The following is a 24,457-nucleotide window of genomic DNA, read 5'->3' on the forward strand; positions in this document are numbered from 1 at the left end:
AAATTGAAAATCATGGGAGAATCCCAACTTTTAGCGGAGATATGAATTTCTGCTTATAACATCCAATATCATGATAAATACTCGTTTTTTCACGAAATTGGAAGTGAAAACACGTTGCCTTGGCGTCTCTCGAGGGCAATGAGAAATTTCTCCCTGTTTCTTCAGTTTCTTTTGCCTATTTGGAACTGAAGATCATGGTGGAAGGTCGATTTTCAGCGGAGACATGAATTTCGCCTTATAACATACAATTTCATGATAAAAACTCGTTTTTTCACGAAATTGGAAGTGAAAAAACGTTGCCTTGGTTTCTCTCCAGGATCGTGAGGTTTTTTTCCCGTTTCTTGAGTTCCTTTTACCTATTTGAAATTGAAAATCATGGGAGAATCCCAACTTTTAGCGGAGATATGAATTTCTGCTTATAACATCCAATATCATGATAAAAACTCGTTATTTCACGAAATTGTAAGTGAAAACACGTTGCCTTGGCGTCTCTCGAGGGCAATGAGAAATTTCTCCCTGTTTCTTCAGTTTCTTTTGCCTATTTGGAACTGAAGATCATGGTGGAAGGTCGATTTTCAGCGGAGACATGAATTTCGCCTTATAACATACAATTTCACGATAAAAACTCGTTTTTTCACGAAATTGGAAGTGAAAAAACGTTGCCTTGGTTTCTCTCCAGGGTCGTGAGTTTTTTTTACCGTTTCTTGAGTTCCTTTCGCCTTTTTGAAATTGAAAATCATGGGAGAATCCAGACTTTTAGCGGAGATATGAATTTCTGCTTATAACATCCAATATCATGATAAATACTCGTTTTTTCACGAAATTGGAAGTGAAAACACGTTGCCTTGGCGTCTCTCGAGGGCAATGAGAAATTTCTCCCTGTTTCTTCAGTTTCTTTTGCCTATTTGGAACTGAAGATCATGGTGGAAGGTCGATTTTCAGCGGAGACATGAATTTCGCCTTATAACATACAATTTCATGATAAAAACTCGTTTTTTCACGAAATTGGAAGTGAAAAAACGTTGCCTTGGTTTCTCTCCAGGGTGGTGAGGTTTTTTTTTTCCGTTTCTTGAGTTCTTTTTGCCTTTTTGAAATTGAAAATCATGGGAGAATCCAGACTTTTAGCGGAGATATGAATTTCTGCTTATAACATCCAGTATCATGATAAAAACTCGTTATTTCACGAAATTGTAAGTGAAAACACGTTGCCTTGGCGCCTCTCGAGGGCAATGAGAAATTTCTCCCTGTTTCTTCAGTTTCTTTTGCCTATTTGGAACTGAAGATCATGGTGGAAGGTCGATTTTCAGCGGAGACATTAATTCCGCCTTATAACATACAATTTCATGATAAAAACTCGTTTTTTCACGAAATTGGAAGTGAAAAAACGTTGCCTTGGTTTCTCTCCAGGATCGTGAGGTTTTTTTCCCGTTTCTTGAGTTCCTTTTACCTATTTGAAATTGAAAATCATGGGAGAATCCCAACTTTTAGCGGAGATATGAATTTCTGCTTATAACATCCAATATCATGATAAAAACTCGTTATTTCACGAAATTGGAAGTTCAAACACGTTGCCTTGGCATCTCTCGATTGCAATGGGAAATTTTTCCCTATTTCTTCAGTTTCTTTTGCCTATTTGGAATTGAAAATCATGGCAGAATGTCGATTTTCAGCGGAGACATGAATTTCGCCTTATAACATACAATTTCATGATAAAAACTCGTTTTTTCACGAAATTGGAAGTGAAAAAACGTTGCCTTGGTTTCTCTCCAGGGTCGTGAGTTTTTTTTCCCGTTTCTTGAGTTCCTTTTACCTATTTGAAATTGAAAATCATGGGAGAATCCCAACTTTTAGCGGAGATATGAATTTCTGCTCATAACATCCAATATCATGATAAAAACTCGTTATTTCACGAAATTGTAAGTGAAAACACGTTGCCTTGGCGTCTCTCGAGGGCAATGAGAAATTTCTCCCTGTTTCTTCAGTTTCTTTTGCCTATTTGGAACTGAAGATCATGGTGGAAGGTCGATTTTCAGCGGAGACATGAATTTCGCCTTATAACATACAATTTCACGATAAAAACTCGTTTTTTCACGAAATTGGAAGTGAAAAAACGTTGCCTTGGTTTCTCTCCAGGGTCGTGAGTTTTTTTTACCGTTTCTTGAGTTCCTTTCGCCTTTTTGAAATTGAAAATCATGGGAGAATCCAGACTTTTAGCGGAGATATGAATTTCTGCTTATAACATCCAATATCATGATAAATACTCGTTTTTTCACGAAATTGGAAGTGAAAACACGTTGCCTTGGCGTCTCTCGAGGGCAATGAGAAATTTCTCCCTGTTTCTTCAGTTTCTTTTGCCTATTTGGAACTGAAGATCATGGTGGAAGGTCGATTTTCAGCGGAGACATGAATTTCGCCTTATAACATACAATTTCATGATAAAAACTCGTTTTTTCACGAAATTGGAAGTGAAAAAACGTTGCCTTGGTTTCTCTCCAGGATCGTGAGGTTTTTTTCCCGTTTCTTGAGTTCCTTTTACCTATTTGAAATTGAAAATCATGGGAGAATCCCAACTTTTAGCGGAGATATGAATTTCTGCTTATAACATCCAATATCATGATAAAAACTCGTTATTTCACGAAATTGTAAGTGAAAACACGTTGCCTTGGCGTCTCTCGAGGGCAATGAGAAATTTCTCCCTGTTTCTTCAGTTTCTTTTGCCTATTTGGAACTGAAGATCATGGTGGAAGGTCGATTTTCAGCGGAGACATGAATTTCGCCTTATAACATACAATTTCATGATAAAAACTCGTTTTTTCACGAAATTGGAAGTGAAAAAACGTTGCCTTGGTTTCTCTCCAGGGTCGTGAGTTTTTTTTACCGTTTCTTGAGTTCCTTTCGCCTTTTTGAAATTGAAAATCATGGGAGAATCCCAACTTTATGAATTTCTGCTTATAACATCCGATATCATGATAAATACTCGTTTTTTCACGAAATTGGAAGTGAAAACACGTTGCCTTGGCGTCTCTCGAGGGCAATGAGAAATTTCTCCCTGTTTCTTCAGTTTCTTTTGCCTATTTGGAACTGAAGATCATGGTGGAAGGTCGATTTTCAGCGGAGACATGAATTTCGCCTTATAACATACAATTTCATGATAAAAACTCGTTTTTTCACGAAATTGGAAGTGAAAAAACGTTGCCTTGGTTTCTCTCCAGGGTGGTGAGGTTTTTTTTTCCGTTTCTTGAGTTCTTTTTGCCTTTTTGAAATTGAAAATCATGGGAGAATCCAGACTTTTAGCGGAGATATGAATTTCTGCTTATAACATCCAGTATCATGATAAAAACTCGTTATTTCACGAAATTGTAAGTGAAAACACGTTGCCTTGGCGCCTCTCGAGGGCAATGAGAAATTTCTCCCTGTTTCTTCAGTTTCTTTTGCCTATTTGGAACTGAAGATCATGGTGGAAGGTCGATTTTCAGCGGAGACATTAATTCCGCCTTATAACATACAATTTCATGATAAAAACTCGTTTTTTCACGAAATTGGAAGTGAAAAAACGTTGCCTTGGTTTCTCTCCAGGATCGTGAGGTTTTTTTCCCGTTTCTTGAGTTCCTTTTACCTATTTGAAATTGAAAATCATGGGAGAATCCCAACTTTTAGCGGAGATATGAATTTCTGCTTATAACATCCAATATCATGATAAAAACTCGTTATTTCACGAAATTGGAAGTTCAAACACGTTGCCTTGGCATCTCTCGATTGCAATGGGAAATTTTTCCCTATTTCTTCAGTTTCTTTTGCCTATTTGGAATTGAAAATCATGGCAGAATGTCGATTTTCAGCGGAGACATGAATTTCGCCTTATAACATACAATTTCATGATAAAAACTCGTTTTTTCACGAAATTGGAAGTGAAAAAACGTTGCCTTGGTTTCTCTCCAGGGTCGTGAGTTTTTTTTACCGTTTCTTGAGTTCCTTTCGCCTTTTTGAAATTGAAAATCATGGGAGAATCCAGACTTTTAGCGGAGATATGAATTTCTGCTTATAACATCCAATATCATGATAAATACTCGTTTTTTCACGAAATTGGAAGTGAAAACACGTTGCCTTGGCGTCTCTCGAGGGCAATGAGAAATTTCTCCCTGTTTCTTCAGTTTCTTTTGCCTATTTGGAACTGAAGATCATGGTGGAAGGTCGATTTTCAGCGGAGACATGAATTTCGCCTTATAACTAACAATTTCATGATAAAAACTCGTTTTTTCACGAAATTGGAAGTGAAAAAACGTTGCCTTGGTTTCTCTCTAGGGTCGTGAGGTTTTTTTTCCGTTTATTGAGTTCTTTTTGGCTTTTTGAAATTGAAAATCATGGGAGAATCCAGACTTTTAGCGGAGATATGAATTTCTGCTTATAACATCCAGTATCATGATAAAAACTCGTTATTTCACGAAATTGTAAGTGAAAACACGTTGCCTTGGCGCCTCTCGAGGGCAATGAGAAATTTCTCCCTGTTTCTTCAGTTTCTTTTGCCTATTTGGAACTGAAGATCATGGTGGAAGGTCGATTTTCAGCGGAGACATGAATTCCGCCTTATAACATACAATTTCATGATAAAAACTCGTTTTTTCACGAAATTGGAAGTGAAAAAACGTTGCCTTGGTTTCTCTCCAGGATCGTGAGGTTTTTTTCCCGTTTCTTGAGTTCCTTTTACCTATTTGAAATTGAAAATCATGGGAGAATCCCAACTTTTAGCGGAGATATGAATTTCTGCTTATAACATCCAATATCATGATAAAAACTCGTTATTTCACGAAATTGGAAGTTCAAACACGTTGCCTTGGCATCTCTCGATTGCAATGAGAAATTTTTCCCTATTTCTTCAGTTTCTTTTGCCTATTTGGAATTGAAAATCATGGCAGAATGTCGATTTTCAGCGGAGACATGAATTTCGCCTTATAACATACAATTTCATGATAAAAACTCGTTTTTTCACGAAATTGGAAGTCAAAAAACGTTGCCTTGGTTTCTCTCCAGGGTTGTGAGTTTTTTTTACCGTTTCTTGAGTTCCTTTCGCCTTTTTGAAATTGAAAATCATGGGAGAATCCAGACTTTTAGCGGAGATATGAATTTCTGCTTATAACATCCAATATCATGATAAAAACTCGGTATTTCACGAAATTGTAAGTGAAAACACGTTGCCTTGGCGTCTCTCGAGGGCAATGAGAAATTTCTCCCTGTTTCTTCAGTTTCTTTTGCCTATTTGGAACTGAAGATCATGGGGGAAGGTCGATTTTCGGCGGAGACATGAATTTCGCCTTATAACATACAATTTCATGATAAAAACTCGTTTTTTCACGAAATTAGATGTGAAAAAACGTTGCCTTGGTTTTTCTCCAGGGTCGTGAGGTTTATTTTCCAGTTTCTTGAGTTCCTTTTGCCTATTTGAAATTGAAAATCATGGGAGAATCCCGACTTTTAGCGGAGATATGAATTTCTACTTATAACATCCGATATCATGATAAATACTCGTTTTTTCACGAAATTGGAAGTGAAAACACGTTGCCTTGGCGTCTCTCGAGGGCAATGAGAAATTTCTCCCTGTTTCTTCAGTTTCTTTCGCCTATTTGGAACTGAAGATCATGGTGGAAGGTCGATTTTCAGCGGAGATATGAATTTCGCCTTATAACATACAATTTCATGATAAAAACTCGTTTTTTCACGAAATTGGAAGTGAAAAAACGTTGCCTTTGTTTCTCTCTAGGGTCGTGAGGTTTTTTTTTTCCGTTTCTTGAGTTCTTTTTGCCTTTTTGAAATGGAAAATCATGGGAGAATCCAGACTTTTAGCGGAGATATGAATTTCTGCTTATAACATCCAGTATCATGATAAAAACTCGTTATTTCACGAAATTGTAAGTGAAAACACGTTGCCTTGGCGCCTCTCGAGGGCAATGAGAAATTTCTCCCTGTTTCTTCAGTTTCTTTTGCCTATTTGGAACTGAAGATCATGGTGGAAGGTCGATTTTCAGCGGAGACATGAATTCCGCCTTATAACATACAATTTCATGATAAAAACGCGTTTTTTCACGAAATTGGAAGTGAAAAAACGTTGCCTTGGTTTCTCTCCAGGATCGTGAGGTTTTTTTCCCGTTTCTTGAGTTCCTTTTACCTATTTGAAATTGAAAATCATGGGAGAATCCCAACTTTTAGCGGAGATATGAATTTCTGCTTATAACATCCAATATCATGATAAAAACTCGTTATTTCATGAAATTGTAAGTGAAAACACGTTGCCTTGGCGCCTCTCGAGGGCAATGAGAAATTTCTCCCTGTTTCTTCAGTTTCTTTTGCCTATTTGGAACTGAAGATCATGGTGGAAGGTCGATTTTCAGCGGAGACATTAATTCCGCCTTATAACATACAATTTCATGATAAAAACTCGTTTTTTCACGAAATTGGAAGTGAAAAAACGTTGCCTTGGTTTCTCTCCAGGATCGTGAGGTTTTTTTCCCGTTTCTTGAGTTCCTTTTACCTATTTGAAATTGAAAATCATGGGAGAATCCCAACTTTTAGCGGAGATATGAATTTCTGCTTATAACATCCAATATCATGATAAAAACTCGTTATTTCACGAAATTGGAAGTTCAAACACGTTGCCTTGGCGTCTCTCGAGGGCAATGAGAAATTTCTCCCTGTTTCTTCAGTTTCTTTTGCCTATTTGGAACTGAAGATCATGGTGGAAGGTCGATTTTCAGCGGAGACATGAATTTCGCCTTATAACATACAATTTCATGATAAAAACTCGTTTTTTCACGAAATTGGAAGTGAAAAAACGTTGCCTTGGTTTCTCTCCAGGGTCGTGAGTTTTTTTTACCGTTTCTTGAGTTCCTTTCGCCTTTTTGAAATTGAAAATCATGGGAGAATCCAGACTTTTAGCGGAGATATGAATTTCTGCTTATAACATCCAATATCATGATAAATACTCGTTTTTTCACGAAATTGGAAGTGAAAACACGTTGCCTTGGCGTCTCTCGAGGGCAATGAGAAATTTCTCCCTGTTTCTTCAGTTTCTTTTGCCTATTTGGAACTGAAGATCATGGTGGAAGGTCGATTTTCAGCGGAGACATGAATTTCGCCTTATAACTAACAATTTCATGATAAAAACTCGTTTTTTCACGAAATTGGAAGTGAAAAAACGTTGCCTTGGTTTCTCTCTAGGGTCGTGAGGTTTTTTTTTCCGTTTATTGAGTTCTTTTTGGCTTTTTGAAATTGAAAATCATGGGAGAATCCAGACTTTTAGCGGAGATATGAATTTCTGCTTATAACATCCAGTATCATGATAAAAACTCGTTATTTCACGAAATTGTAAGTGAAAACACGTTGCCTTGGCGCCTCTCGAGGGCAATGAGAAATTTCTCCCTGTTTCTTCAGTTTCTTTTGCCTATTTGGAACTGAAGATCATGGTGGAAGGTCGATTTTCAGCGGAGACATGAATTCCGCCTTATAACATACAATTTCATGATAAAAACTCGTTTTTTCACGAAATTGGAAGTGAAAAAACGTTGCCTTGGTTTCTCTCCAGGATCGTGAGGTTTTTTTCCCGTTTCTTGAGTTCCTTTTACCTATTTGAAATTGAAAATCATGGGAGAATCCCAACTTTTAGCGGAGATATGAATTTCTGCTTATAACATCCAATATCATGATAAAAACTCGTTATTTCACGAAATTGGAAGTTCAAACACGTTGCCTTGGCATCTCTCGATTGCAATGAGAAATTTTTCCCTATTTCTTCAGTTTCTTTTGCCTATTTGGAATTGAAAATCATGGCAGAATGTCGATTTTCAGCGGAGACATGAATTTCGCCTTATAACATACAATTTCATGATAAAAACTCGTTTTTTCACGAAATTGGAAGTCAAAAAACGTTGCCTTGGTTTCTCTCCAGGGTTGTGAGTTTTTTTTACCGTTTCTTGAGTTCCTTTCGCCTTTTTGAAATTGAAAATCATGGGAGAATCCAGACTTTTAGCGGAGATATGAATTTCTGCTTATAACATCCAATATCATGATAAAAACTCGGTATTTCACGAAATTGTAAGTGAAAACACGTTGCCTTGGCGTCTCTCGAGGGCAATGAGAAATTTCTCCCTGTTTCTTCAGTTTCTTTTGCCTATTTGGAACTGAAGATCATGGGGGAAGGTCGATTTTCGGCGGAGACATGAATTTCGCCTTATAACATACAATTTCATGATAAAAACTCGTTTTTTCACGAAATTAGATGTGAAAAAACGTTGCCTTGGTTTTTCTCCAGGGTCGTGAGGTTTATTTTCCAGTTTCTTGAGTTCCTTTTGCCTATTTGAAATTGAAAATCATGGGAGAATCCCGACTTTTAGCGGAGATATGAATTTCTACTTATAACATCCGATATCATGATAAATACTCGTTTTTTCACGAAATTGGAAGTGAAAACACGTTGCCTTGGCGTCTCTCGAGGGCAATGAGAAATTTCTCCCTGTTTCTTCAGTTTCTTTCGCCTATTTGGAACTGAAGATCATGGTGGAAGGTCGATTTTCAGCGGAGACATGAATTTCGCCTTATAACATACAATTTCATGATAAAAACTCGTTTTTTCACGAAATTGGAAGTGAAAAAACGTTGCCTTTGTTTCTCTCTAGGGTCGTGAGGTTTTTTTTTCCGTTTCTTGAGTTCTTTTTGCCTTTTTGAAATGGAAAATCATGGGAGAATCCAGACTTTTAGCGGAGATATGAATTTCTGCTTATAACATCCAGTATCATGATAAAAACTCGTTATTTCACGAAATTGTAAGTGAAAACACGTTGCCTTGGCGCCTCTCGAGGGCAATGAGAAATTTCTCCCTGTTTCTTCAGTTTCTTTTGCCTATTTGGAACTGAAGATCATGGTGGAAGGTCGATTTTCAGCGGAGACATGAATTCCGCCTTATAACATACAATTTCATGATAAAAACGCGTTTTTTCACGAAATTGGAAGTGAAAAAACGTTGCCTTGGTTTCTCTCCAGGATCGTGAGGTTTTTTTCCCGTTTCTTGAGTTCCTTTTACCTATTTGAAATTGAAAATCATGGGAGAATCCCAACTTTTAGCGGAGATATGAATTTCTGCTTATAACATCCAATATCATGATAAAAACTCGTTATTTCATGAAATTGTAAGTGAAAACACGTTGCCTTGGCATCTCTCGATTGCAATGAGAAATTTTTCCCTATTTCTTCAGTTTCTTTTGCCTATTTGAAATTGAAAATCATGGCAGAATGTCGATTTTCAGCGGAGACATGAATTTCGCCTTATAACATACAATTTCATGATAAAAACTCGTTTTTTCACGAAATTGGAAGTGAAAAAACGTTGCCTTGGTTTTTCTCCAGGGTCGTGAGGTTTATTTTCCAGTTTCTTGAGTTCCTTTTGCCTATTTGAAATTAAAATTCATGGGAGAATCCCGACTTTTAGCGGAGATATGAATTTCTACTTATAACATCCGATATCATGATAAATACTCGTTTTTTCACGAAATTGGAAGTGAAAACACGTTGCCTTGGCGTCTCTCGAGGGCAATGAGAAATTTCTCCCTGTTTCTTCAGTTTCTTTTGCCTATTTGGAACTGAAGATCATGGTGGAAGGTCGATTTTCAGCGGAGACATGAATTTCGCCTTATAACATACAATTTCACGATAAAAACTCGTTTTTTCACGAAATTGGAAGTGAAAAAACGTTGCCTTGGTTTCTCTCCAGGGTCGTGAGTTTTTTTTACCGTTTCTTGAGTTCCTTTCGCCTTTTTGAAATTGAAAATCATGGGAGAATCCCAACTTTTAGCGGAGATATGAATTTCTGCTTATAACATCCAATATCATGATAAAAACTCGTTATTTCACGAAATTGTAAGTGAAAACACGTTGCCTTGGCGTCTCTCGAGGGCAATGAGAAATTTCTCCCTGTTTCTTCAGTTTCTTTTGCCTATTTGGAACTGAAGATCATGGTGGAAGGTCGATTTTCAGCGGAGACATGAATTTCGCCTTATAACATACAATTTCATGATAAAAACTCGTTTTTTCACGAAATTGGAAGTGAAAAAACGTTGCCTTGGTTTCTCTCCAGGGTCGTGAGTTTTTTTTACCGTTTCTTGAGTTCCTTTCGCCTTTTTGAAATTGAAAATCATGGGAGAATCCCAACTTTATGAATTTCTGCTTATAACATCCGATATCATGATAAATACTCGTTTTTTCACGAAATTGGAAGTGAAAACACGTTGCCTTGGCGTCTCTCGAGGGCAATGAGAAATTTCTCCCTGTTTCTTCAGTTTCTTTTGCCTATTTGGAACTGAAGATCATGGTGGAAGGTCGATTTTCAGCGGAGACATGAATTTCGCCTTATAACATACAATTTCATGATAAAAACTCGTTTTTTCACGAAATTGGAAGTGAAAAAACGTTGCCTTGGTTTCTCTCCAGGGTGGTGAGGTTTTTTTTCCGTTTCTTGAGTTCTTTTTGCCTTTTTGAAATTGAAAATCATGGGAGAATCCAGACTTTTAGCGGAGATATGAATTTCTGCTTATAACATCCAGTATCATGATAAAAACTCGTTATTTCACGAAATTGTAAGTGAAAACACGTTGCCTTGGCGCCTCTCGAGGGCAATGAGAAATTTCTCCCTGTTTCTTCAGTTTCTTTTGCCTATTTGGAACTGAAGATCATGGTGGAAGGTCGATTTTCAGCGGAGACATTAATTCCGCCTTATAACATACAATTTCATGATAAAAACTCGTTTTTTCACGAAATTGGAAGTGAAAAAACGTTGCCTTGGTTTCTCTCCAGGATCGTGAGGTTTTTTTCCCGTTTCTTGAGTTCCTTTTACCTATTTGAAATTGAAAATCATGGGAGAATCCCAACTTTTAGCGGAGATATGAATTTCTGCTTATAACATCCAATATCATGATAAAAACTCGTTATTTCACGAAATTGGAAGTTCAAACACGTTGCCTTGGCATCTCTCGATTGCAATGGGAAATTTTTCCCTATTTCTTCAGTTTCTTTTGCCTATTTGGAATTGAAAATCATGGCAGAATGTCGATTTTCAGCGGAGACATGAATTTCGCCTTATAACATACAATTTCATGATAAAAACTCGTTTTTTCACGAAATTGGAAGTGAAAAAACGTTGCCTTGGTTTCTCTCCAGGATCGTGAGGTTTTTTTCCCGTTTCTTGAGTTCCTTTTACCTATTTGAAATTGAAAATCATGGGAGAATCCCAACTTTTAGCGGAGATATGAATTTCTGCTTATAACATCCAAGATCATGATAAAAACTCGTTATTTCACGAAATTGTAAGTGAAAACACGTTGCCTTGGCGTCTCTCGAGGGCAATGAGAAACTTCTCCCTGTTTCTTCAGTTTCTTTTGCCTATTTGCAACTGAAGATCATGGTGGAAGGTCGATTTTCAGCGGAGACATGAATTTCGCCTTATAACATACAATTTCATGATAAAAACTCGTTTTTTCACGAAATTGGAAGTGAAAAAACGTTGCCTTGGTTTCTCTCCAGGGTCGTGAGTTTTTTTTACCGTTTCTTGAGTTCCTTTCGCCTTTTTGAAATTGAAAATCATGGGAGAATCCAGACTTTTAGCGGAGATATGAATTTCTGCTTATAACATCCAATATCATGATAAATACTCGTTTTTTCACGAAATTGGAAGTGAAAACACGTTGCCTTGGCGTCTCTCGAGGGCAATGAGAAATTTCTCCCTGTTTCTTCAGTTTCTTTTGCCTATTTGGAACTGAAGATCATGGTGGAAGGTCGATTTTCAGCGGAGACATGAATTTCGCCTTATAACTAACAATTTCATGATAAAAACTCGTTTTTTCACGAAATTGGAAGTGAAAAAACGTTGCCTTGGTTTCTCTCTAGGGTCGTGAGGTTTTTTTTCCGTTTATTGAGTTCTTTTTGGCTTTTTGAAATTGAAAATCATGGGAGAATCCAGACTTTTAGCGGAGATATGAATTTCTGCTTACAACATCCAGTATCATGATAAAAACTCGTTATTTCACGAAATTGTAAGTGAAAACACGTTGCCTTGGCGCCTCTCGAGGGCAATGAGAAATTTCTCCCTGTTTCTTCAGTTTCTTTTGCCTATTTGGAACTGAAGATCATGGTGGAAGGTCGATTTTCGGCGGAGACATGAATTTCGCCTTATAACATACAATTTCATGATAAAAACTCGTTTTTTCACGAAATTAGAAGTGAAAAAACGTTGCCTTGGTTTTTCTCCAGGGTCGTGAGCTTTATTTTCCAGTTTCTTGAGTTCCTTTTGCCTATTTGAAATTGAAAATCATGGGAGAATCCCGACTTTTAGCGGAGATATGAATTTCTACTTATAACATCCGATATCATGATAAATACTCGTTTTTTCACGAAATTGGAAGTGAAAACACGTTGCCTTGGCGTCTCTCGAGGGCAATGAGAAATTTCTCCCTGTTTCTTCAGTTTCTTTCGCCTATTTGGAACTGAAGATCATGGTGGAAGGTCGATTTTCAGCGGAGACATGAATTTCGCCTTATAACATACAATTTCATGATAAAAACTCGTTTTTTCACGAAATTGGAAGTGAAAAAACGTTGCCTTTGTTTCTCTCTAGGGTCGTGAGGTTTTTTTTTCCGTTTCTTGAGTTCTTTTTGCCTTTTTGAAATTGAAAATCATGGGAGAATCCAGACTTTTAGCGGAGATATGAATTTCTGCTTATAACATCCAGTATCATGATAAAAACTCGTTATTTCACGAAATTGTAAGTGAAAACACGTTGCCTTGGCGCCTCTCGAGGGCAATGAGAAATTTCTCCCTGTTTCTTCAGTTTCTTTTGCCTATTTGGAACTGAAGATCATGGTGGAAGGTCGATTTTCAGCGGAGACATGAATTCCGCCTTATAACATACAATTTCATGATAAAAACGCGTTTTTTCACGAAATTGGAAGTGAAAAAACGTTGCCTTGGTTTCTCTCCAGGATCGTGAGGTTTTTTTCCCGTTTCTTGAGTTCCTTTTACCTATTTGAAATTGAAAATCATGGGAGAATCCCAACTTTTAGCGGAGATATGAATTTCTGCTTATAACATCCAATATCATGATAAAAACTCGTTATTTCACGAAATTGTAAGTGAAAACACGTTGCCTTGGCATCTCTCGATTGCAATGAGAAATTTTTCCCTATTTCTTCAGTTTCTTTTGCCTATTTGAAATTGAAAATCATGGCAGAATGTCGATTTTCAGCGGAGACATGAATTTCGCCTTATAACATACAATTTCATGATAAAAACTCGTTTTTTCACGAAATTGGAAGTGAAAAAACGTTGCCTTGGTTTTTCTCCAGGGTCGTGAGGTTTATTTTCCAGTTTCTTGAGTTCCTTTTGCCTATTTGAAATTAAAATTCATGGGAGAATCCCGACTTTTAGCGGAGATATGAATTTCTACTTATAACATCCGATATCATGATAAATACTCGTTTTTTCACGAAATTGGAAGTGAAAACACGTTGCCTTGGCGTCTCTCGAGGGCAATGAGAAATTTCTCCCTGTGTCTTCAGTTTCTTTTGCCTATTTGGAACTGAAGATCATGGTGGAAGGTCGATTTTCAGCGGAGACATGAATTACGCCTTATAACATACAATTTCATGATAAAAACTCGTTTTTTCACGAAATTGGAAGTGAAAAAACGTTGCCTTGGTTTCTCTCCAGGATCGTGAGGTTTTTTTCCCGTTTCTTGAGTTCCTTTTACCTATTTGAAATTGAAAATCATGGGACAATCCAGACTTTTAGCGGAGATATGAATTTCTGCTTATAACATCCAATATCATGATAAAAACTCGTTATTTCACGAAATTGTAAGTGAAAACACGTTGCCTTGGCGTCTCTCGAGGGCAATGAGAAATTTCTCCCTGTTTCTTCAGTTTCTTTCGCCTATTTGGAACTGAAGATCATGGTGGAAGGTCGATTTTCAGCGGAGACATGAATTCCGCCTTATAACATACAATTTCATGATTAAAACTCGTTTTTTCACGAAATTGGAAGTGAAAAAACGCTGCCTTGGTTTCTCTCCAGGATCGTGAGGTTTTTTTCCCGTTTCTTGAGTTCCTTTTACCTATTTGAAATTGAAAATCATGGGAGAATCCCAACTTTTAGCGGAGATATGAATTTCTGCTTATAACATCCAATATCATGATAAAAACTCGTTATTTCACGAAATTGGAAGTGAAAAAACGTTGCCTTGGTTTCTCTCTAGGGTCGTGAGGTTTTTTTTTCCGTTTCTTGAGTTCTTTTTGCCTTTTTGAAATTGAAAATCATGGGAGAATCCAGACTTTTAGCGGAGATATGAATTTCTGCTTATAACATCCAGTATCATGATAAAAACTCGTTATTTCACGAAATTGTAAGTGAAAACACGTTGCCTTGGCGCCTCTCGAGGGCAATGAGAAATTTCTCCCTGTTTCTTCAGTTTCTTTTGCCTATTTGGAACTGAAGATCATGGTGGAAGGTCGATTTTCAGCGGAGACATGAATTCCGCCTTACAACATACAATTTCATGATAAACGGAGACATGAATTCCGCCTTATAACATACAATTTCATGATAAAAACTCGTTTTTTCACGAAATTGGAAGTGAAAAAACGTTGCCTTGGTTTCTCTCCAGGATCGTGAGGTTTTTTTCCCGTTTCTTGAGTTCCTTTTACCTATTTGAAATTGAAAATCATGGGAGAATCCCAACTTTTAGCGGAGATATGAATTTCTGCTTATAACATCCAATATCATGATAAAAACTCGTTATTTCACGAAATTGTAAGTGAAAACACGTTGCCTTGGCGTCTCTCGAGGGCAATGAGAAATTTCTCCCTGTTTCTTCAGTTACTTTTGCCTATTTGGAACTTAAGATCATGGTGGAAGGTCGATTTTCAGCGGAGACATGAATTTCGCCTTATAACATACAATTTCATGATAAAAACTCGTTTTTTCACGAAATTGGAAGTGAAAAAACGTTGCCTTGGTTTCTCTCCAGGGTCGGGAGTTTTTTTTACCGTTTCTTGAGTTCGTTTCGCCTTTTTGAAATTGAAAATCATGGGAGAATCCAGACTTTTAGCGGAGATATGAATTTCTGCTTATAACATCCAATATCATGATAAATACTCGTTTTTTCACGAAATTGGAAGTGAAAACACGTTGCCTTGGCGTCTCTGGAGGGCAATGAGAAATTTCTCCCTGTTTCTTCAGTTTCTTTCGCCTATTTGGAACTGAAGATCATGGTGGAAGGTCGATTTTCAGCGGAGACATGAATTTCGCCTTATAACATACAATTTCATGATAAAAACTCGTTTTTTCACGAAATTGAAAGTGAAAAAACGTTGCCTTGGTTTCTCTCTAGGGTCGTGAGGTTTTTTTTTCCGTTTCTTGAGTTCTTTTTGCCTTTTTGAAATTGAAAATCATGGGAGAATCCAGACTTTTAGCGGAGATATGAATTTCTGCTTATAACATCCAGTATCATGATAAAAACTCGTTATTTCACGAAATTGTAAGTGAAAACACGTTGCCTTGGCGTCTCTCGAGGTCAATGAGAAATTTCTCCCTGTGTCTTCAGTTTCTTTTGCCTATTTGGAACTGAAGATCATGGTGGAAGGTCGATTTTCAGCGGAGACATGAATTCCGCCTTATAACATACAATTTCATGATAAAAACTCGTTTTTTCACGAAATTGGAAGTGAAAAAACGTTGCGTTGGTTTCTCTCCAGGATCGTGAGGTTTTTTTCCCGTTTCTTGAGTTCCTTTTACCTATTTGAAATTGAAAATCATGGGAGAATCCAGACTTTTAGCGGAGATATGAATTTCTGCTTATAACATCCAATATCATGATAAAAACTCGTTATTTCACGAAATTGTAAGTGAAAACACGTTGCCTTGGCGTCTCTCGAGGGCAATGAGAAATTTCTCCCTGTTTCTTCAGTTTCTTTCGCCTATTTGGAACTGAAGATCATGGTGGAAGGTCGATTTTCAGCGGAGACATGAATTTCGCCTTATAACATACAATTTCATGATAAAAACTCGTTTTTTCACGAAATTGGAAGTGAAAAAACGTTGCCTTGGTTTCTCTCTAGGGTCGTGAGGTTTTTTTTTCCGTTTCTTGAGTTCTTTTTGCCTTTTTGAAATTGAAAATCATGGGAGAATCCAGACTTTTAGCGGAGATATGAATTTCTGCTTATAACATCCAGTATCATGATAAAAACTCGTTATTTCACGAAATTGTAAGTGAAAACACGTTGCCTTGGCGCCTCTCGAGGGCAATGAGAAATTTCTCCCTGTTTCTTCAGTTTCTTTTGCCTATTTGGAACTGAAGATCATGGTGGAAGGTCGATTTTCAGCGGAGACATGAATTCCGCCTTATAACATACAATTTCATGATAAAAACTCGTTTTTTCACGAAATTGGAAGTGAAAAAACGTTGCCTTGGTTTCTCTCCAGGATCGTGAGGTTTTTTTCCCGTTTCTTGAGTTCCTTTTACCTATTTGAAATTGAAAATCATGGGAGAATCCCAACTTTTAGCGGAGATATGAATTTCTGCTCATAACATCCAATATCATGATAAAAACTCGTTATTTCACGAAATTGTAAGTGAAAACACGTTGCCTTGGCGTCTCTCGAGGGCAATGAGAAATTTCTCCCTGTTTCTTCAGTTTCTTTTGCCTATTTGGAACTGAAGATCATGGTGGAAGGTCGATTTTCAGCGGAGACATGAATTTCGCCTTATAACATACAATTTCACGATAAAAACTCGTTTTTTCACGAAATTGGAAGTGAAAAAACGTTGCCTTGGTTTCTCTCCAGGGTCGTGAGTTTTTTTTACCGTTTCTTGAGTTCCTTTCGCCTTTTTGAAATTGAAAATCATGGGAGAATCCAGACTTTTAGCGGAGATATGAATTTCTGCTTATAACATCCAATATCATGATAAATACTCGTTTTTTCACGAAATTGGAAGTGAAAACACGTTGCCTTGGCGTCTCTCGAGGGCAATGAGAAATTTCTCCCTGTTTCTTCAGTTTCTTTTGCCTATTTGGAACTGAAGATCATGGTGGAAGGTCGATTTTCAGCGGAGACATGAATTTCGCCTTATAACATACAATTTCATGATAAAAACTCGTTTTTTCACGAAATTGGAAGTGAAAAAACGTTGCCTTGGTTTCTCTCCAGGATCGTGAGGTTTTTTTCCCGTTTCTTGAGTTCCTTTTACCTATTTGAAATTGAAAATCATGGGAGAATCCCAACTTTTAGCGGAGATATGAATTTCTGCTTATAACATCCAATATCATGATAAAAACTCGTTATTTCACGAAATTGTAAGTGAAAACACGTTGCCTTGGCGTCTCTCGAGGGCAATGAGAAATTTCTCCCTGTTTCTTCAGTTTCTTTTGCCTATTTGGAACTGAAGATCATGGTGGAAGGTCGATTTTCAGCGGAGACATGAATTTCGCCTTATAACATACAATTTCACGATAAAAACTCGTTTTTTCACGAAATTGGAAGTGAAAAAACGTTGCCTTGGTTTCTCTCCAGGGTCGTGAGTTTTTTTTACCGTTTCTTGAGTTCCTTTCGCCTTTTTGAAATTGAAAATCATGGGAGAATCCAGACTTTTAGCGGAGATATGAATTTCTGCTTATAACATCCAATATCATGATAAATACTCGTTTTTTCACGAAATTGGAAGTGAAAACACGTTGCCTTGGCGTCTCTCGAGGGCAATGAGAAATTTCTCCCTGTTTCTTCAGTTTCTTTTGCCTATTTGGAACTGAAGATCATGGTGGAAGGTCGATTTTCAGCGGAGACATGAATTTCGCCTTATAACATACAATTTCATGATAAAAACTCGTTTTTTCACGAAATTGGAAGTGAAAAAACGTTGCCTTGGTTTCTCTCCAGGGTGGTGAGGTTTTTTTTTCCGTTTCTTGAGTTCTTTTTGCCTTTTTGAAATTGAAAATCATGGGAGAATCCAGACTTTTAGCGGAGATATGAATTTCTGCTTATAACATCCAGTATCATGATAAAAACTCGTTATTTCACGAAATTGTAAGTGAAAACACGTTGCCTTGGCGCCTCTCGAGGGCAATGAGAAATTTCTCCCTGTTTCTTCAGTTTCTTTTGCCTATTTGGAACTGAAGATCATGGTGGAAGGTCGATTTTCAGCGGAGACATTAATTCCGCCTTATAACATACAATTTCATGATAAAAACTCGTTTTTTCACGAAATTGGAAGTGAAAAAACGTTGCCTTGGTTTCTCTCCAGGATCGTGAGGTTTTTTTCCCGTTTCTTGAGTTCCTTTTACCTATTTGAAATTGAAAATCATGGGAGAATCCCAACTTTTAGCGGAGATATGAATTTCTGCTTATAACATCCAATATCATGATAAAAACTCGTTATTTCACGAAATTGGAAGTTCAAACACGTTGCCTTGGCATCTCTCGATTGCAATGGGAAATTTTTCCCTATTTCTTCAGTTTCTTTTGCCTATTTGGAATTGAAAATCATGGCAGAATGTCGATTTTCAGCGGAGACATGAATTTCGCCTTATAACATACAATTTCATGATAAAAACTCGTTTTTTCACGAAATTGGAAGTGAAAAAACGTTGCCTTGGTTTCTCTCCAGGGTCGTGAGTTTTTTTTCCCGTTTCTTGAGTTCCTTTTACCTATTTGAAATTGAAAATCATGGGAGAATCCCAACTTTTAGCGGAGATATGAATTTCTGCTCATAACATCCAATATCATGATAAAAACTCGTTATTTCACGAAATTGTAAGTGAAAACACGTTGCCTTGGCGTCTCTCGAGGGCAATGAGAAATTTCTCCCTGTTTCTTCAGTTTCTTTTGCCTATTTGGAACTGAAGATCATGGTGGAAGGTCGATTTTCAGCGGAGACATGAATTTCGCCTTATAACATACAATTTCACGATAAAAACTCGTTTTTTCACGAAATTGGAAGTGAAAAAACGTTGCCTTGGTTTCTCTCCAGGGTCGTGAGTTTTTTTTACCGTTTCTTGAGTTCCTTTCGCCTTTTTGAAATTGAAAATCATGGGAGAATCCAGACTTTTAGCGGAGATATGAATTTCTGCTTATAACATCCAATATCATGATAAATACTCGTTTTTTCACGAAATTGGAAGTGAAAACACGTTGCCTTGGCGTCTCTCGAGGGCAATGAGAAATTTCTCCCTGTTTCTTCAGTTTCTTTTGCCTATTTGGAACTGAAGATCATGGTGGAAGGTCGATTTTCAGCGGAGACATGAATTTCGCCTTATAACATACAATTTCATGATAAAAACTCGTTTTTTCACGAAATTGGAAGTGAAAAAACGTTGCCTTGGTTTCTCTCCAGGATCGTGAGGTTTTTTTCCCGTTTCTTGAGTTCCTTTTACCTATTTGAAATTGAAAATCATGGGAGAATCCCAACTTTTAGCGGAGATATGAATTTCTGCTTATAACATCCAATATCATGATAAAAACTCGTTATTTCACGAAATTGTAAGTGAAAACACGTTGCCTTGGCGTCTCTCGAGGGCAATGAGAAATTTCTCCCTGTTTCTTCAGTTTCTTTTGCCTATTTGGAACTGAAGATCATGGTGGAAGGTCGATTTTCAGCGGAGACATGAATTTCGCCTTATAACATACAATTTCATGATAAAAACTCGTTTTTTCACGAAATTGGAAGTGAAAAAACGTTGCCTTGGTTTCTCTCCAGGGTCGTGAGTTTTTTTTACCGTTTCTTGAGTTCCTTTCGCCTTTTTGAAATTGAAAATCATGGGAGAATCCCAACTTTATGAATTTCTGCTTATAACATCCGATATCATGATAAATACTCGTTTTTTCACGAAATTGGAAGTGAAAACACGTTGCCTTGGCGTCTCTCGAGGGCAATGAGAAATTTCTCCCTGTTTCTTCAGTTTCTTTTGCCTATTTGGAACTGAAGATCATGGTGGAAGGTCGATTTTCAGCGGAGACATGAATTTCGCCTTATAACATACAATTTCATGATAAAAACTCGTTTTTTCACGAAATTGGAAGTGAAAAAACGTTGCCTTGGTTTCTCTCCAGGGTGGTGAGGTTTTTTTTTCCGTTTCTTGAGTTCTTTTTGCCTTTTTGAAATTGAAAATCATGGGAGAATCCAGACTTTTAGCGGAGATATGAATTTCTGCTTATAACATCCAGTATCATGATAAAAACTCGTTATTTCACGAAATTGTAAGTGAAAACACGTTGCCTTGGCGCCTCTCGAGGGCAATGAGAAATTTCTCCCTGTTTCTTCAGTTTCTTTTGCCTATTTGGAACTGAAGATCATGGTGGAAGGTCGATTTTCAGCGGAGACATTAATTCCGCCTTATAACATACAATTTCATGATAAAAACTCGTTTTTTCACGAAATTGGAAGTGAAAAAACGTTGCCTTGGTTTCTCTCCAGGATCGTGAGGTTTTTTTCCCGTTTCTTGAGTTCCTTTTACCTATTTGAAATTGAAAATCATGGGAGAATCCCAACTTTTAGCGGAGATATGAATTTCTGCTTATAACATCCAATATCATGATAAAAACTCGTTATTTCACGAAATTGGAAGTTCAAACACGTTGCCTTGGCATCTCTCGATTGCAATGGGAAATTTTTCCCTATTTCTTCAGTTTCTTTTGCCTATTTGGAATTGAAAATCATGGCAGAATGTCGATTTTCAGCGGAGACATGAATTTCGCCTTATAACATACAATTTCATGATAAAAACTCGTTTTTTCACGAAATTGGAAGTGAAAAAACGTTGCCTTGGTTTCTCTCCAGGGTCGTGAGTTTTTTTTACCGTTTCTTGAGTTCCTTTCGCCTTTTTGAAATTGAAAATCATGGGAGAATCCAGACTTTTAGCGGAGATATGAATTTCTGCTTATAACATCCAATATCATGATAAATACTCGTTTTTTCACGAAATTGGAAGTGAAAACACGTTGCCTTGGCGTCTCTCGAGGGCAATGAGAAATTTCTCCCTGTTTCTTCAGTTTCTTTTGCCTATTTGGAACTGAAGATCATGGTGGAAGGTCGATTTTCAGCGGAGACATGAATTTCGCCTTATAACTAACAATTTCATGATAAAAACTCGTTTTTTCACGAAATTGGAAGTGAAAAAACGTTGCCTTGGTTTCTCTCTAGGGTCGTGAGGTTTTTTTTCCGTTTATTGAGTTCTTTTTGGCTTTTTGAAATTGAAAATCATGGGAGAATCCAGACTTTTAGCGGAGATATGAATTTCTGCTTATAACATCCAGTATCATGATAAAAACTCGTTATTTCACGAAATTGTAAGTGAAAACACGTTGCCTTGGCGCCTCTCGAGGGCAATGAGAAATTTCTCCCTGTTTCTTCAGTTTCTTTTGCCTATTTGGAACTGAAGATCATGGTGGAAGGTCGATTTTCAGCGGAGACATGAATTCCGCCTTATAACATACAATTTCATGATAAAAACTCGTTTTTTCACGAAATTGGAAGTGAAAAAACGTTGCCTTGGTTTCTCTCCAGGATCGTGAGGTTTTTTTCCCGTTTCTTGAGTTCCTTTTACCTATTTGAAATTGAAAATCATGGGAGAATCCCAACTTTTAGCGGAGATATGAATTTCTGCTTATAACATCCAATATCATGATAAAAACTCGTTATTTCACGAAATTGGAAGTTCAAACACGTTGCCTTGGCATCTCTCGATTGCAATGAGAAATTTTTCCCTATTTCTTCAGTTTCTTTTGCCTATTTGGAATTGAAAATCATGGCAGAATGTCGATTTTCAGCGGAGACATGAATTTCGCCTTATAACATACAATTTCATGATAAAAACTCGTTTTTTCACGAAATTGGAAGTCAAAAAACGTTGCCTTGGTTTCTCTCCAGGGTTGTGAGTTTTTTTTACCGTTTCTTGAGTTCCTTTCGCCTTTTTGAAATTGAAAATCATGGGAGAATCCAGACTTTTAGCGGAGATATGAATTTCTGCTTATAACATCCAATATCATGATAAAAACTCGGTATTTCACGAAATTGTAAGTGAAAACACGTTGCCTTGGCGTCTCTCGAGGGCAATGAGAAATTTCTCCCTGTTTCTTCAGTTTCTTTTGCCTATTTGGAACTGAAGATCATGGGGGAAGGTCGATTTTCGGCGGAGACATGAATTTCGCCTTATAACATACAATTTCATGATAAAAACTCGTTTTTTCACGAAATTAGATGTGAAAAAACGTTGCCTTGGTTTTTCTCCAGGGTCGTGAGGTTTATTTTCCAGTTTCTTGAGTTCCTTTTGCCTATTTGAAATTGAAAATCATGGGAGAATCCCGACTTTTAGCGGAGATATGAATTTCTACTTATAACATCCGATATCATGATAAATACTCGTTTTTTCACGAAATTGGAAGTGAAAACACGTTGCCTTGGCGTCTCTCGAGGGCAATGAGAAATTTCTCCCTGTTTCTTCAGTTTCTTTCGCCTATTTGGAACTGAAGATCATGGTGGAAGGTCGATTTTCAGCGGAGACATGAATTTCGCCTTATAACATACAATTTCATGATAAAAACTCGTTTTTTCACGAAATTGGAAGTGAAAAAACGTTGCCTTTGTTTCTCTCTAGGGTCGTGAGGTTTTTTTTTCCGTTTCTTGAGTTCTTTTTGCCTTTTTGAAATGGAAAATCATGGGAGAATCCAGACTTTTAGCGGAGATATGAATTTCTGCTTATAACATCCAGTATCATGATAAAAACTCGTTATTTCACGAAATTGTAAGTGAAAACACGTTGCCTTGGCGCCTCTCGAGGGCAATGAGAAATTTCTCCCTGTTTCTTCAGTTTCTTTTGCCTATTTGGAACTGAAGATCATGGTGGAAGGTCGATTTTCAGCGGAGACATGAATTCCGCCTTATAACATACAATTTCATGATAAAAACGCGTTTTTTCACGAAATTGGAAGTGAAAAAACGTTGCCTTGGTTTCTCTCCAGGATCGTGAGGTTTTTTTCCCGTTTCTTGAGTTCCTTTTACCTATTTGAAATTGAAAATCATGGGAGAATCCCAACTTTTAGCGGAGATATGAATTTCTGCTTATAACATCCAATATCATGATAAAAACTCGTTATTTCATGAAATTGTAAGTGAAAACACGTTGCCTTGGCGCCTCTCGAGGGCAATGAGAAATTTCTCCCTGTTTCTTCATTTTCTTTTGCCTATTTGGAACTGAAGATCATGGTGGAAGGTCGATTTTCAGCGGAGACATTAATTCCGCCTTATAACATACAATTTCATGATAAAAACTCGTTTTTTCACGAAATTGGAAGTGAAAAAACGTTGCCTTGGTTTCTCTCCAGGATCGTGAGGTTTTTTTCCCGTTTCTTGAGTTCCTTTTACCTATTTGAAATTGAAAATCATGGGAGAATCCCAACTTTTAGCGGAGATATGAATTTCTGCTTATAACATCCAATATCATGATAAAAACTCGTTATTTCACGAAATTGGAAGTTCAAACACGTTGCCTTGGCATCTCTCGATTGCAATGGGAAATTTTTCCCTATTTCTTCAGTTTCTTTTGCCTATTTGGAATTGAAAATCATGGCAGAATGTCGATTTTCAGCGGAGACATGAATTTCGCCTTATAACATACAATTTCATGATAAAAACTCGTTTTTTCACGAAATTGGAAGTGAAAAAACGTTGCCTTGGTTTCTCTCCAGGGTCGTGAGTTTTTTTTACCGTTTCTTGAGTTCCTTTCGCCTTTTTGAAATTGAAAATCATGGGAGAATCCAGACTTTTAGCGGAGATATGAATTTCTGCTTATAACATCCAGTATCATGATAAAAACTCGTTATTTCACGAAATTGTAAGTGAAAACACGTTGCCTTGGCGCCTCTCGAGGGCAATGAGAAATTTCTCCCTGTTTCTTCAGTTTCTTTTGCCTATTTGGAACTGAAGATCATGGTGGAAGGTCGATTTTCAGCGGAGACATTAATTCCGCCTTATAACATACAATTTCATGATAAAAACTCGTTTTTTCACGAAATTGGAAGTGAAAAAACGTTGCCTTGGTTTCTCTCCAGGATCGTGAGGTTTTTTTCCCGTTTCTTGAGTTCCTTTTACCTATTTGAAATTGAAAATCATGGGAGAATCCCAACTTTTAGCGGAGATATGAATTTCTGCTTATAACATCCAATATCATGATAAAAACTCGTTATTTCACGAAATTGGAAGTTCAAACACGTTGCCTTGGCATCTCTCGATTGCAATGGGAAATTTTTCCCTATTTCTTCAGTTTCTTTTGCCTATTTGGAATTGAAAATCATGGCAGAATGTCGATTTTCAGCGGAGACATGAATTTCGCCTTATAACATACAATTTCATGATAAAAACTCGTTTTTTCACGAAATTGGA

Source organism: Venturia canescens, chromosome 3 (assembly GCF_019457755.1).
Source record: "Venturia canescens isolate UGA chromosome 3, ASM1945775v1, whole genome shotgun sequence".
In the NCBI taxonomy this organism is placed as follows: domain Eukaryota; kingdom Metazoa; phylum Arthropoda; class Insecta; order Hymenoptera; family Ichneumonidae; genus Venturia; species Venturia canescens.